Genomic DNA, 13,939 nt, shown 5'->3' on the forward strand with positions numbered 1-13,939 from the left:
CCATGAACTTCACCTCTAATTTATTAACTGAAACACGTTCACATTATATCATCATACTAGAGACTTCCACTCTTAATCGAAATCAAACTAACCTTTCTCAATTACTTATAAGACCTCATAGATGTTATATGATCGTTTTACCAAATACTCTTTCCAACATCAATAAATCCTTTGTTAAAATTATTTTTAAACAATCACTAAGTTCTTTTACTAAATTTCTTTTCTAAGGGTCGACGTTTTCACAAGAACTTTCAAAGTTCAAAATTTCATGTTTTGATGCAAATGAAACAAACCCGTTATTTATAAAAAAAAAAAAAAAAAAAAACCTTCTCTACAACGCTTAACTCGTCATCCAAATTTCAAAACACGTGGGCTAGAAGACTTCATGGGGACCGACAATTTTCAACATACGTGAACTCCTTTTTTTTTAAACAAAAGTAGCATTTCAATCATTACAAAATACGTTAAGCATGACCAATGAGTACTTTATGTTCCTTTACATATACAAACTATATTCTACCTTTCAAACCAAGCTCAATCTAATTTTGATTCGACAAACTCAACGTTTTGTTTAAACAACTATACATGCACATCATCATACACATTTTAGACGATATCTCGCGATAACATCATTTATATCGTTCGTATCTACATACTTAACTTTTTTTTCTCCGCAATGTCTCAACGTACACCATATACGCAATATTTATTTTTCATACCTACACCTATGTTCATACGCTTTATGCTTGTACTCATACACATACTACTTATACGTTTTACGCTTCTACTTGTACACATACTACTTACACGTTTTATGTTTATGCTCATACATACATGCGTATTCATACTTAAACTTATGCTCATACTTTCATCCTTACTCATGATTCGTACATTCGTACCTATACGCGAGCGTAATCCGAGGGATTCGCTTACGTGGGTCCAATACATGCTTAAACATAAACATGCTTACATACGACATTCTTCTACGTACACATTCTTATTTTCAAATTCATGTATACCTTGATTCATACATAACTAGTACAAGCTATGTGGATCATGCGACGATCAGTATAATCGCGGGTGCACACGGGATTATAGTGATAGGCGTATGAGAACCATAGAGTGTACTACTGTGTATGGTAAGACACGGAACGTAACATGACCCCGAGTAACGAAACGGACGTAATGTGGTTAAAACATGGTGGATACGCCGCTGGTACTTCCTATATATAAGTGTTTTCACCATGTTACCAAACTTTCGTAAAACGTGCCATGAGAAATTCAGTGTGTTGCAGACCTTTTGGACCTAATACAACTTCACGCAACTCACAAACGCATTATATCCGATCATCATACACATTTTAGACGATATCTCGCGATAACATCATTTATATCGTTCGTATCTACATACTTAACTTTTTTTTCTCCGCAATGTCTCAACGTACACCATATACGCAATATTTATTTTTCATACCTACACCTATGTTCATACGCTTTATGCTTGTACTCATACACATACTACTTATACGTTTTACGCTTCTACTTGTACACATACTACTTACACGTTTTATGTTTATGCTCATACATACATGCGTATTCATACTTAAACTTATGCTCATACTTTCATCCTTACTCATGATTCGTACATTCGTACCTATACGCGAGCGTAATCCGAGGGATTCGCTTACGTGGGTCCAATACATGCTTAAACATAAACATGCTTACATACGACATTCTTCTACGTACACATTCTTATTTTCAAATTCATGTATACCTTGATTCATACATAACTAGTACAAGCTATGTGGATCATGCGACGATCAGTATAATCGCGGGTGCACACGGGATTATAGTGATAGGCGTATGAGAACCATAGAGTGTACTACTGTGTATGGTAAGACACGGAACGTAACATGACCCCGAGTAACGAAACGGACGTAATGTGGTTAAAACATGGTGGATATGCCGCTGGTACTTCCTATATATAAGTGTTTTCACCATGTTACCAAACTTTCGTAAAACGTGCCATGAGAAATTCAGTGTGTTGCAGACCTTTTGGACCTAATACAACTTCACGCAACTCACAAACGCATTATATCCGATTATTCATGACGAGACTTCATCCTTAACACACTACGTTCATCTATCCAACACTTATGCTATTCACATACTTGTACTCTTTAAGAGCCATTCGTTCATTCTATACTCGTATTATTTTATACAAAACTCGTTCGCAATCCAGCTTGTTTAAACATTTGAGTCCTAACTTACCTCATTACCTATAAAATAGCCTCCCTATTCTTGATTCTTGTGTAACTATACTTAGTATACCTCTATTGCTTTATTTAAAGTAACAAACCTTTTCATTCCTCTCAATAAACAGGATTTACGAAAGTATGATTTTTTTTTATACTATCCTTAAAAACTTCCCCTTGCAAATCTACCTTGATGTTCTCCAAAATTTGGTACTTTTCAAAACTTTCAAACTTCCCAAGTTTCAATTCTTAATGATCACCTTTATGCCAAAAACTCTTTCAAGCCTTCCTCTTAAATAAATTTCGGGACGAAATTTCCTAAAGGAGGGGAGACTGTAACGCCCTGCGTTTTTAAACATCCTACATTTAGAAACCTTACGTGAAATTCTATCTTTGGAAATCTTGTGTTCTTATAACCATTCTTTCATCGTAATCGTTGTAAAATACGGAACTTGCTTCGTAAATAAAACTTGTACATTACACTTTTTACCTAGTTAAATCATGTTTTATTTCATATTTCACCTTGTTACAAGTTAGGGGAAACATTGTTGCATATTATTACACAACTTAATTAACAAAATTACTCATTATAATTTTTAAAAAAATAAAAAAAATAAAGAAATATGGCAGCCCAATTCAGCAAAATTCAGCCCCATATAGTTGGGTTTTGTGGGCTAGTTTCAAGGTGTAACCCATTCTAAACACTTCCAAAGCCCAACCCATTGAAACCCTAATCATTCCCCCTATAAATACCACTTATAACCAGCCTCCCTACCACTTTTGCAACCCAAAAAACTCACAAAACATCCACCAAACCGTAGCTGAAAGCAAGGGTTCGAGTAGATTGACACCCCTTCACGAAAATGAGCATAACTCACTCAATTCTTATCCGATTCACTCGATTCTTTTTCCTACTTGCTTGTATAATCATGGGGTTCGATTCCTAGACTTCTCCTTGGAGAAATCAGACCTGGAAATGCCCCGAAATAGTCCATAAACTTTCTGTTTGTTTTTATGTTCATCAAAAACTTGTTTAAACCTATGCAACTTGTGTCCAACACATCTCATACCTATGTCCTAATGCTTACAACTTATCCCATGGTTGGTTAAGCTTAAAAACAAGGTTGAGACATTTAAAATCAGAGGATTAAACCTCATAAACTTGGTGTTTTGTTTAGGGTTTTTAACCCACAAGTCATGTCAAACTTTGTCTTTGATACATGAGTGATTATGGAACAACTTGGGTTGTCCAAACATACAATCCTCACATGATTTGATGATTTCTCTTAGTTAGTGTGTATATTTCTTATTCTTTATTTGTATGTTCATGACCCTCCTTGGTTGTTTTTTTTACATCAAGTGTAGTGGTGAACACATAGAGGTGCCTAAATGGAAGACTTGATCTTCCTACCTCCTACATGACTTCTATGACATTTAGAGGTACCAAAATGAAGATTTTAATCTTCTACCTCATGCTTGAACTATTGGACATATATTATATAACCTAAATATATTATTCGAATAATCGAATCTTTGATGATGAACTAGTGTTCATATGTCGGGGTACTAGATTACATCATCCTAGACTATGATAACTTGTCACGATTCTAATGGAACCTTGTTCCATGAAAACATCTAAACTCCTTCGAGTTTCCTAGTGTCAAGAACAAGCATCATATGTACTAAATGATTATTTTCCATGTTATTCTCATGTCTTATTTTTATGTTGTTTTAAACACCGAATCTCGACTCTAAACATACTTGAACTTTAACCCTTATACATTCGGACTCTAAATCTCTACTCGTCAACAATTGGATAATCGGAAAACATATGCAAACTTTGTGAGTATACTCGTATTCCCCCTTTTTACTTTTATCACTTTTGGGGTGTAACATGTTTACCTATTGAAACTTACACATGAATTTTTGTCTAAACACACGAACATTCCTATAACAATGCTTGTATATGTGATGGCTTGATACTTTAAATTTGGGTGATTCTTATGTGTTGAACTTATCATTAACTTCGTACGAGCCAAACCTTGACATATGTAGCGCTATAGGATTGACGACCCGCCTCTACTGAAACTTTGGTTATGTCATGAGCAAGTTGCGTTTTCTTGGTTTGATATGTTAGACACATGCCATATTTAATGTTATCTTGAATCGCATGCTTGCTATGAGGAATTGTTCACACTTTTTATCTTATGCTATGTATGTACCAAACTTGTATACTCGCCTTTGCTTTTGCATTGAATTATTTTAAACATGTTACAGGTTGATGAGGACGATGCTAAGAAAAGAAGTAGCGTTGATGCCTAGATACACATATAGACGTTAGGGTTTAATATGTTGTATCAAATTTTTGTTATGTTATCATGTTGTTTTGTTAAACTTGTTGTGTTTGAATTTCTTGTAATGTTGACTATTTGAAGTTATGAAATGAAATGAAATTTGGATTTTCTAAATATTGTCACAAATAGCGTTATGATGTCTCTAGCAATCTTCACACTTCGTCTCATCCTGATGTTTCCGCCATTGATTGGGGTGTGACACGAAGTCCCAGTCCCAGCCGAAAGCGTGTGGGATTTGCGAGTCATTGGACCACAAGGCATTGGATTGTAAGAAAATCAAGGATGCCACATGCTATAACTGTAATGAAAAAGGGCATCTGAGGACCAACTGCCCAAAGCTTGCGAAGAAGACTGAGGAGGGAAAGAAGACCAACGCAAGGGTCTTCCGCATGGATGCAAAGGAAGCTATTCAAGACGACAATGTGATAACAGGTACCTTCCTTGTAAATGATATCTATGCAAGGATACTTTTTGATTCTGGAGCAGATAAATCCTTTGTAGATAATAAGTTCTGTGAGTTATTGAAGTTACCTGTTAAAAACTTAAGTATGAAATATGAAGTGGAATTAGCTGACGGAACCATAGAAACCGCTTCGACCTTATTAGATGGATGCGTCATATCCATTAGGAACCACTCCTTTCCTTTGTCCTTATTACCTTTTAAGCTAGCTGGCTTTGATATAGTGATAGGCATGGATTGGTTATCGCATAACCAAGCCCAGATTATGTGCAACAAGAAACAAGTGGTGATCAAGACTCCGTCTGGTGAACCACTTACCATTCAGGGAGATACTCAACATGGACTGCCTGAGCAAGTGACTATGCTCAAAGCATCCAGATGTCTGAAGAAGGGTTGTGTCATCTATATGGCACAGGTAACCATTGATGAGGAGAGACCCAAGATTGAAGATATTCCAGTCATTTCTGAATACCCTGAAGTTTTCCCGGAAGAGCTACCTGGTTTGCCACCAGATAGGCAAGTGGAATTTAGGATTGACATCAACCCCGGAGCTGCACCTGTGGCTAGAGCGCCTTAGAGATTAGCGCCAACAGAGATGAAGGAGTTGAGGACGCAGCTAGATGACCTGCTAGCTAAAGGTTTTATTAGACCTAGTTCGTCACCATGGGGAGCACCAATCTTGTTCGTCAAGAAGAAAGATGGTTCGATGCGTTTATGCATCGACTACCGTGAGCTTAATAAGGTTACTATCAAGAATAGGTATCCGTTACCCAGGATCGACGATCTGTTCGACCAGCTATAAGGAGCAAGCTACTTTTCCAAGATAGATCTCAGGTCAGGCTATCATCAATTGAAGGTCAAGGATGAAGGTGTACACAAGACCGCGTTTAGGACTCGTTATGGTCATTACGAGTTCCTAGTGATGCCTTTTGGGCTCACTAACGCACCTGCCGCATTCATGGTTCTCATGAATCGCGTCTGCAAGCCTTATTTGGATAAATTTGTCATCGTCTTTATCGACGACATTCTCATCTATTCGAAGAACCAAGCTGACCACGAGAAGCATCTTCGATGTATTCTGAAGCTGCTACGTCAAGAAAAGCTCTATGCCAAATTTTCAAAGTGTGAATTTTGGCTTCGTGAAGTCCAATTTCTTGGACACGTTGTTAGTGAGCGTGGTATCCAGGTGGATCCCGCTAAGATTGAAGCTATTATAAACTGGCAAGAGCCGAAGACGCCTACAGAAATTCGCAGTTTCTTAGGATTGGCAGGATACTACAGACGCTTTATCGAGAACTTCTTAAGAATTGCAGCTCCCCTGACTCTACTCACTCGCAAGAATAGCAAGTTCGATTGGGGGCCTAAGCAGCAAGAATCTTTCGACATTTTGAAGCAGAAATTGAGCAATGCCCCTGTTCTGACATTGCCTGATGGAATTGATGAGTTTATAGTATACTGTGATGCATCACACACCGGGATGGGTTGTGTGTTAATGCAAAAAGGCAAGGTCATTGCCAATGCTTCACGTCAACTAAAGGTGCACGAGAAGAATTACACCACCCATGACTTGGAGTTGGGTGCCGTTGTATTTGCACTTAAGCTTTGGAGGCATTATCTGTATGGGACTAAGTGGGTGATCTATTCTGATCACAAAAGCCTTCAACATCTGTTTAATCAGAAGGATTTGAACATGAGGCAACGACGCTGGATGGAAACTCTGAACGATTATGACTGTGAAATAAGATACCATCCAGGAAAGGCTAATGTAGTCGCAGATGCCTTAAGTAGAAGAGTAAAGCCGATAAGAATCAATGCCAAGAGCATTGAAATCAAGAACAGTTTGAATGAAAGGTTGTTAGCTGCACAAAATGAAGCTGTGTTGGAAGCTAACTATCCTGAGGAAAAGTTAGGAGTAACTGAAGAACAGTTATCCTATGGTAAAGACGGAATTTTAAGGTTAAATGGACGTATATGGGTTCCTGTTTATGGAGGACTTCGGGATGTTATCCTCAAGGAAGCCCACAGTTCCAAATATTCCGTTCATCCTGGAGCAGACAAGATGTACCAAGATGTGAAGGCAAACTATTGGTGGATAGGCTTGAAGAAGTCTATAGCTGCTTATGTAGCTAAATGCTTGACGTGTGCTCAAGTCAAGGCTGAACATCAGAAGCCGTCAGGTTTGCTACAACAGCCTGAAATTCCCACTTGGAAATGGGAAATGGTGACGATGTATTTCATCACCAAGCTGCCAAAGACGAAGAAAGGAAATGATACTATATGGGTCATAGTTGATAGACTGACTAAGTCAGCACATTTCCTGCCCATTAAGGGAACTTACAGTTCTGACATGTTAGCCCAATTATACGTTGATAAGTTTATGTCTCTACATGGAGTACCAGTGGTTATTATCTCTGACAGAGATACCAGATACACGTCACACTTTTGGAAAAGTTTCCAGCAGTCTCTGGGCACGCAATTGAATTTTAGTACGGCTTACCATCCTCAGACGGATGGGCAGAGTGAGCGTACCATCCAGACCTTGGAAGACATGCTGCGTGCATGTGTGATTGATTTAGGAGGTAGCTGGGATAAGCACCTACCTTTGGTCGAGTTCTCCTACAACAATAGCTACATACCAGCATTCAGGCTGCACCTTTTGAGGCACTATATGGTAGAAAGTGCAGAATACCCATCTGTTGGGCAGAAATAGGAGACACTCAATTATCAGGTCCTGATATAGTCTTTGAGACAACGGACAAGATCGTCTAGATTCGCGACCGCCTAAAACCCGCCCGGGATAGGCAGAAGAGCTATGCTGATAAAAGGCGAAAACCTCTCAAGTTTGAGGTTGGCGATAAAGTTTTGCTCAAAGTATCGCCCTGGAAAGGGGTGATGCGATTTGGTAAGAAAGGTAAGTTAAGCCCGAGGTATATAGGACCATTCGAGATCGTCGAATGTATAGGGTCAGTGGCTTACAAGTTAAACTTACCTGAAGAGCTCAGTGGTATTCATAATGTATTCCACGTCTGCAGTCTGAAGAAATGTCTAGCTGACGAATCACTAGTCATACCACACACAGATGTGCATATAGACGAGAGCTTGAAATTTGTTGAGAAACCTGTGTCGACTGAGGATCGACAGGTAAAAAGGCTTCGAAGGAAGCTTGTGTCTATCGTCAAGGTGAAGTGGGATACCCGTAGAGGTCCTGAATATACGTGGAGTTAGAGTCCACAATGAAAAATAAATACCCTCAATTGTTTCCATAAATCTCGAGGACGAGATTTCTTCTAAGGGGCTGAGGATGTAACACCTTGAAAATTCATGTCCAATAATGTATGAACACGTGTCATAAGCTCTGAACGTGTGAAAGAATACTTTAGAGGGACTGAAGTTGACAAACAAGGAAACTATGTGAATATAAGGGTCCAAAATGTCAACAATGGATAACTATATTTAAAATTATCCCTATAAGATGTTTATACCTTCAAACGAATAAATCATGGATCATACGAAGCTAAATATGAAAGAAAGTGAGAAATTACAAACTACAGGGGCTAAATGTGTCAACATGTGCAAAGTATACCTCTGAGTGACCTTTTAGCAGACCCAAAGCTTTGTAACGGTAAATTATACTCACTAGAATATGTGATAAAAATTTCATGAAGTTTCATTATCATATAGGAAAGTTATGATCAAATTCGTGTACGAGGGGTTAAAAGCGTCAACATTCAATTCTAAGGCCTTATGGATGATCTCAAAGTTAGTCAAGGACTTAACTAAGTTAGTAAAAGTCCTAAAGCCCTTAAAAATAAGGTTAAGAGGTCAAAAGTGCAAAAATATGACTTAAAACCACGTTACAAAGGACCAGGGACCAAAAGTGCAAAGTTTGAAACTTGTTTGGCTGGTCATAGCAGGCCAGGCGGCCCGCGTAAGAAACACTTAAGGGTTACGCGGCCTGCGAGAGCAGCCCAGTATCAGAAAAACGTGCACAGCTGCTAGTCAGGTCTGTTAACCGACTTAAATGGGTTGTTTTCTTATACCAGAGCTTCCTCCAATGGTTTTTCATGCATGGGGGCACCTGTAAACATCTGGTAACAAGTATAGACTTGTTTGGCATCATCTAAGGCACTTGATTTTGCTATATAAGAAGCACAAAGTTGTAACCACTTTGTGCATTCACTTTCAAAGTTTACAACTTACTCTCTGGAGCTCTCTGGACAGCAAGCAACCTTCCTAGTGATCCCTAAGCATAATTAGGACTCTTGTAAGTGTCCTTAACCCTTCTTAATTCATTTCAGCTTAGTTAATTAGCTAAAAGTCAAACCGTCGTAATTAAGGTTTGACTTCGAGATTAGTCAATAATTACTCAGTCAAATCTCGAATTAAAAATACCTGTAAGTAGGTAATTATGTGGGTAATAAACCCTTAAAAGGGTATTTCCAGATTCGCACTCTAACTATGTTAATTGTCGAGTCAAAGCTTACTTTAAAAAGTCAACAGAATGCTTATTTTCAAATTAATTCATAATTAGCAATGTAGGATACATGCAACCCCTTTGATCATTAAGATAACTTGGTAATTGATGTAAGAACATGTCCCAACATGTTCAACTCGACAATTTTCAGTTTAGGCTCGGTTTGGAACCGAAAGTCGCATAGTTTGACTTCTGCTTTGACTTTCAGTTCTGACCCGTTTAAGCCAAGTTTAGGATTGCCTTAGAGCTTCTTTTGGACCTATATACATGTTAGTATAACTCTCTGAGATTATGCAACTTGGTTCATTAGAAATCCTATTCACATGCATGTTTCCGTTAATTGCTTATATGTTGACCATTATGCCCAAATGACCTTAAAATATGATTTTTGAAAATGTAAAAGGGTAAACACCTTAGCTACTGATTTATAAGCTTGCATCTAAAATTTGAGATCAGTTTGAGGTGTAGATTAAGAGTTATGCTCAATAGCGTAATTAGAAGCTTCTTTAGTAATTAAATGGCGTAAATCGCATATAGCCTATCTAAACCCAAATTTTTGTACAAAGCTTAGTACTTACTGATATAAAATAATATTTTGGGATTTTTAAAGATTTTTATTCAATTTTAGGCTGAGCATAACATAGTGTTCTAAGCTTTATTCGGCTAATGCCGATTATGCCCTTCTGGGCTATAAAATGAGTTTTATAAATCCTATTGACCCCAAACCTTTTTCTACTGATCTAATATGATAAATAAAGTATTTTGAGCCTTATGGAATTTTAAAAATATCAGCTTTCTATACCAAACCCGGAAATGGCTCCAAATCGCCTTTTTAAGCGTTTTTAACGCATAGTATGTAATAAAACCTTTTTAAACCTATGAGGATGATACCTACTGATTGTATTCAGTAAAATTTTATATTTTAACAGTAGGTGAATCTTTTAAACTCAGAATTCCAGTTTTGACCTTTTAGGCCTAAGTGAAATTACCAAAATGCCCCTACGGAGCATAGTATGGTTTTAAGTAAGAAATTTCACATATATTAATACCCTACTGTTATGACTTAGTAAATTAAGTATATTTACTTATTTAATCAGACCTGTAACTCAGGTCATTATTTAAACTCTTTTACACCCTTCAAAATAACCAAAATGCCCTTATAAGGCATAGTTTGGGTTTAAAACCATTTGGGGCATAATGGAAGATATCTTACTGATGTCACAACATGTTTAAGGCATATTAACTTAGGAAATTTGTATATGACTCTTATGGTTACTCGTTACGCACATTACGCGTTCGGATCGGCTTATGTAACTACTTTACCCATTTTAGCCGAAACGGGTCAAACCATATCATTTCAGTCTCAAAATCCAGAATGTGATTAATTACCCATATTAAACAAGTATGCAAGCTTGTTGGGTCAAAACCACATTCTAAAACGGTCTTCGCCTTATCGTGCGTTTAAACCGTAATCTTCATTTAAAACTAATCGGTCTAAGCTTAGGCTGAATTAAAAGACCCGTTAGGATTCTAATAGGTTATTAAAAACCTTCATTCCAGATATAGGAGCCCAGTAAAAGCTACGTGCACTTGCTGTATTTGATTTATACTTTGCTCAGGTAAATACATTTAACTTATTTTCCCTATACGGGCTTGGGGTACGGTATATAAAATACCGCTTGGTCGGGTAATTGACCTTAACCGGTCGGTGGTTAAGAGCAGTCAAATGACCCGTTTGAAAACGTTGTTTTGTTTGTTAAACGCCTTTGGGGGTTTAATGACTATGTCCCGGATATCCTTGGCATCATTCAAAGAATGGCCACGACCTTAGCACACGGATGTAGGCGTACACCCGTTGTGCATTCAAATCAATAAAGTATAATCGTCGGTACGAGAGAAGTCTCGCGGCAGAACTATACTAAGTGGTGTGTCTATTAATCTTTAACCCGGCACGACCCGGACAACTGAACGCATAACAAACATGTAATTATTTTACAAGATTATAAGCAAATAATTATCCCAAGTTATAAAAAGTTTTGTGCCGCGGGCATTCAAATCAATTTTAAACCTTTTCAAAATTAGTCACTTAAATTGTATTTACCAGTGTAAACTGACGTATTTTCCAAAAAGGCTAAGTGCAGGTACTACGCGTAATAGGCTGGCCACTCCTTAGCATCAATAAAAGTATCGCAAGCTTAGGATGCATGAAGTGTGTTGAATAAAAGTTTCCTCTTTGTTTTTGATCCGCCTGTGGATCTATTTCAACTGTTGTGATACTTGATATTACAATTTTATTTGGTTGAAATAAATCTATCTTTTGCTTCCGCTGTGCATTTATATTTTGAAATGTTTGACTATGACGATATCATCTACGTCACGGAACCCCCATCGGGCCCACCGGTGACACGTGGAAAATAGGGGTGTGACACACATCCACCTACGTAAGATGAATCACCTGGTGCATAACGATATTGTTAAAGGTGTGAATCTTAAGAGTTTCCACCTGGAGGGAGAATGTATTAGCTGTCTGAAAGGGAAGCAACACAAGAAATCTCACCCCAGAAAAATGGAGAACTCAGTCTCGAAGCCACTTGAAAGACTTCACACGGATCTCTTTGGTCATGTGAATGTCAAAAGCATTATTGGAGATCTCTACTGCCTAGTGGTTACCGACGACTATTCGAGATTTTCGTGGGTAATGTTCTTGAAGTCCAAAGATGAAACATTCGAGAGTTTGCTGAAGTTGTTCAGAAAGATAGAGAACTTGTACAAGTCCCGCGTTTGTCGATTACGAAGTGATAATGGTAAGGAGTTCAAAAACAACAAGGTGGAACAATTCTGTGACAGAAGAGGTATATTGCAAGAGTTCAGTGCGTCGTACACTCCATTGTATAATGGAGTTGCAGAAAGGAAAAATCGAACGCTGATAGAAACGGCACGAACAATGTTGGCTGACGCAAAGCTTCCTATCAACTTTTGGGGAGAAGCTGTATCTACCGCTTGCTATACTCTCAACCGGGTTCTAACTGTGAAGAAGCATAACAAAACGTGTTTTGAGCTCCTCAACAAACGTAAGCCTAACCTGGAATATCTTGAGCCATTCGGGTCACCCTGCATAGTTCTAGATCCTGATGGAAAGTTTGGGTCAATGAATTTGGAAGGAATCTTCGTGGGTTACTCTAGTCCACTTAGACGCGTTTTCGTTCCAAGTCTTGGGAGGATCATTGAAGCTCAGCACGTAGAATGTCAAGGATACATTATGCCTCCACAGAAACCCTCAGACTCATGGCGATTCGATTATGATACTTTATGGGATTCATTCGACTTACCGGAAGAGCCAGAGTTCTTTGATACAGTAAATCTATTTCAAGAATATGAAGCTTTCCAGAATAGATTGCCAGCAAAGTCTTCAAAACGTCAACAAATTTCCAATGATCATGAAGCTGGTCCTAGTCACAGTGGTCAAAGTGATGATCTACAGCAAACTCACACTTCAGAACAAGAGCCTGCTCCAGAAAATCAGACAACAACAGTTGATGATTCAGAGTCTGACTCGGATAGCCCGACCTTTGATCGAGGTGATTCAGAATCTGAGGGGGAGCAGATCCAATCTTTAGACTAGACAGTTCAAGTTGATGAACAAGTTGCGGATCAGAATGTCACGAATTTGGAAAGCGAGGTGAACGTTCCCGGTGAAGTTATGCCGAGGACTCTGTCTTGTCACCCCGAGGAGTTGATTATTGGGGAACTTCAATCAGGAGTTCGAACAAGAAGTCAAATTGACCAAGGATTTGCATGTTTTTACTCTAAAGTTTCTCCATTGCAAACTGATTTCTCACTCAGTTGCTTTATTTTGCAGATTGAACCACGAACATACAAAGAAGCACTGACGGAAGAATCATGGGTTAATGCGATGCAAGAGGAGCTAGGTCAATTTGAGAAACTCGGAGTTTGGAAGCTTGCCGATCTTCCTGATGGGCACAGAAAGATAAACACCAAGTGGGTGTTCAAATGCAAGAAAGACGATCGAGGAATGATAGTCAGAAACAAAGCTCACCTAGTCGTTCAGGGCTTTAGTCAGCAAGAAGGGATAGACTTCACAGAAGTTTACACTCCGGTTGCCAGACTCGAAGCCATCAGAATCTTTCTTGCGTTCGCTTCATGGAAAGGGTATAAGGTTTACCATTTAGATGTCAAGTCGGCATTCCTTTACGGAAAAGTGAAAGAGGAGGTCTACGTCGGTCAGCCACCGGGCTTCACTGATCCAATTCATAAAGACAAAGTCTACCTTTTGGACAAAGCGTTGTCTGGATTGCATCAGGCCCCGAGAGCCTGGTATGAGACGCTCTCTCAACACTTGCTTTCCAACGGATTTATTCGAGGAAAGGTGGATGCT

Source organism: Helianthus annuus, chromosome 11 (assembly GCF_002127325.2).
Source record: "Helianthus annuus cultivar XRQ/B chromosome 11, HanXRQr2.0-SUNRISE, whole genome shotgun sequence".
Lineage (NCBI taxonomy): Eukaryota > Viridiplantae > Streptophyta > Magnoliopsida > Asterales > Asteraceae > Helianthus > Helianthus annuus.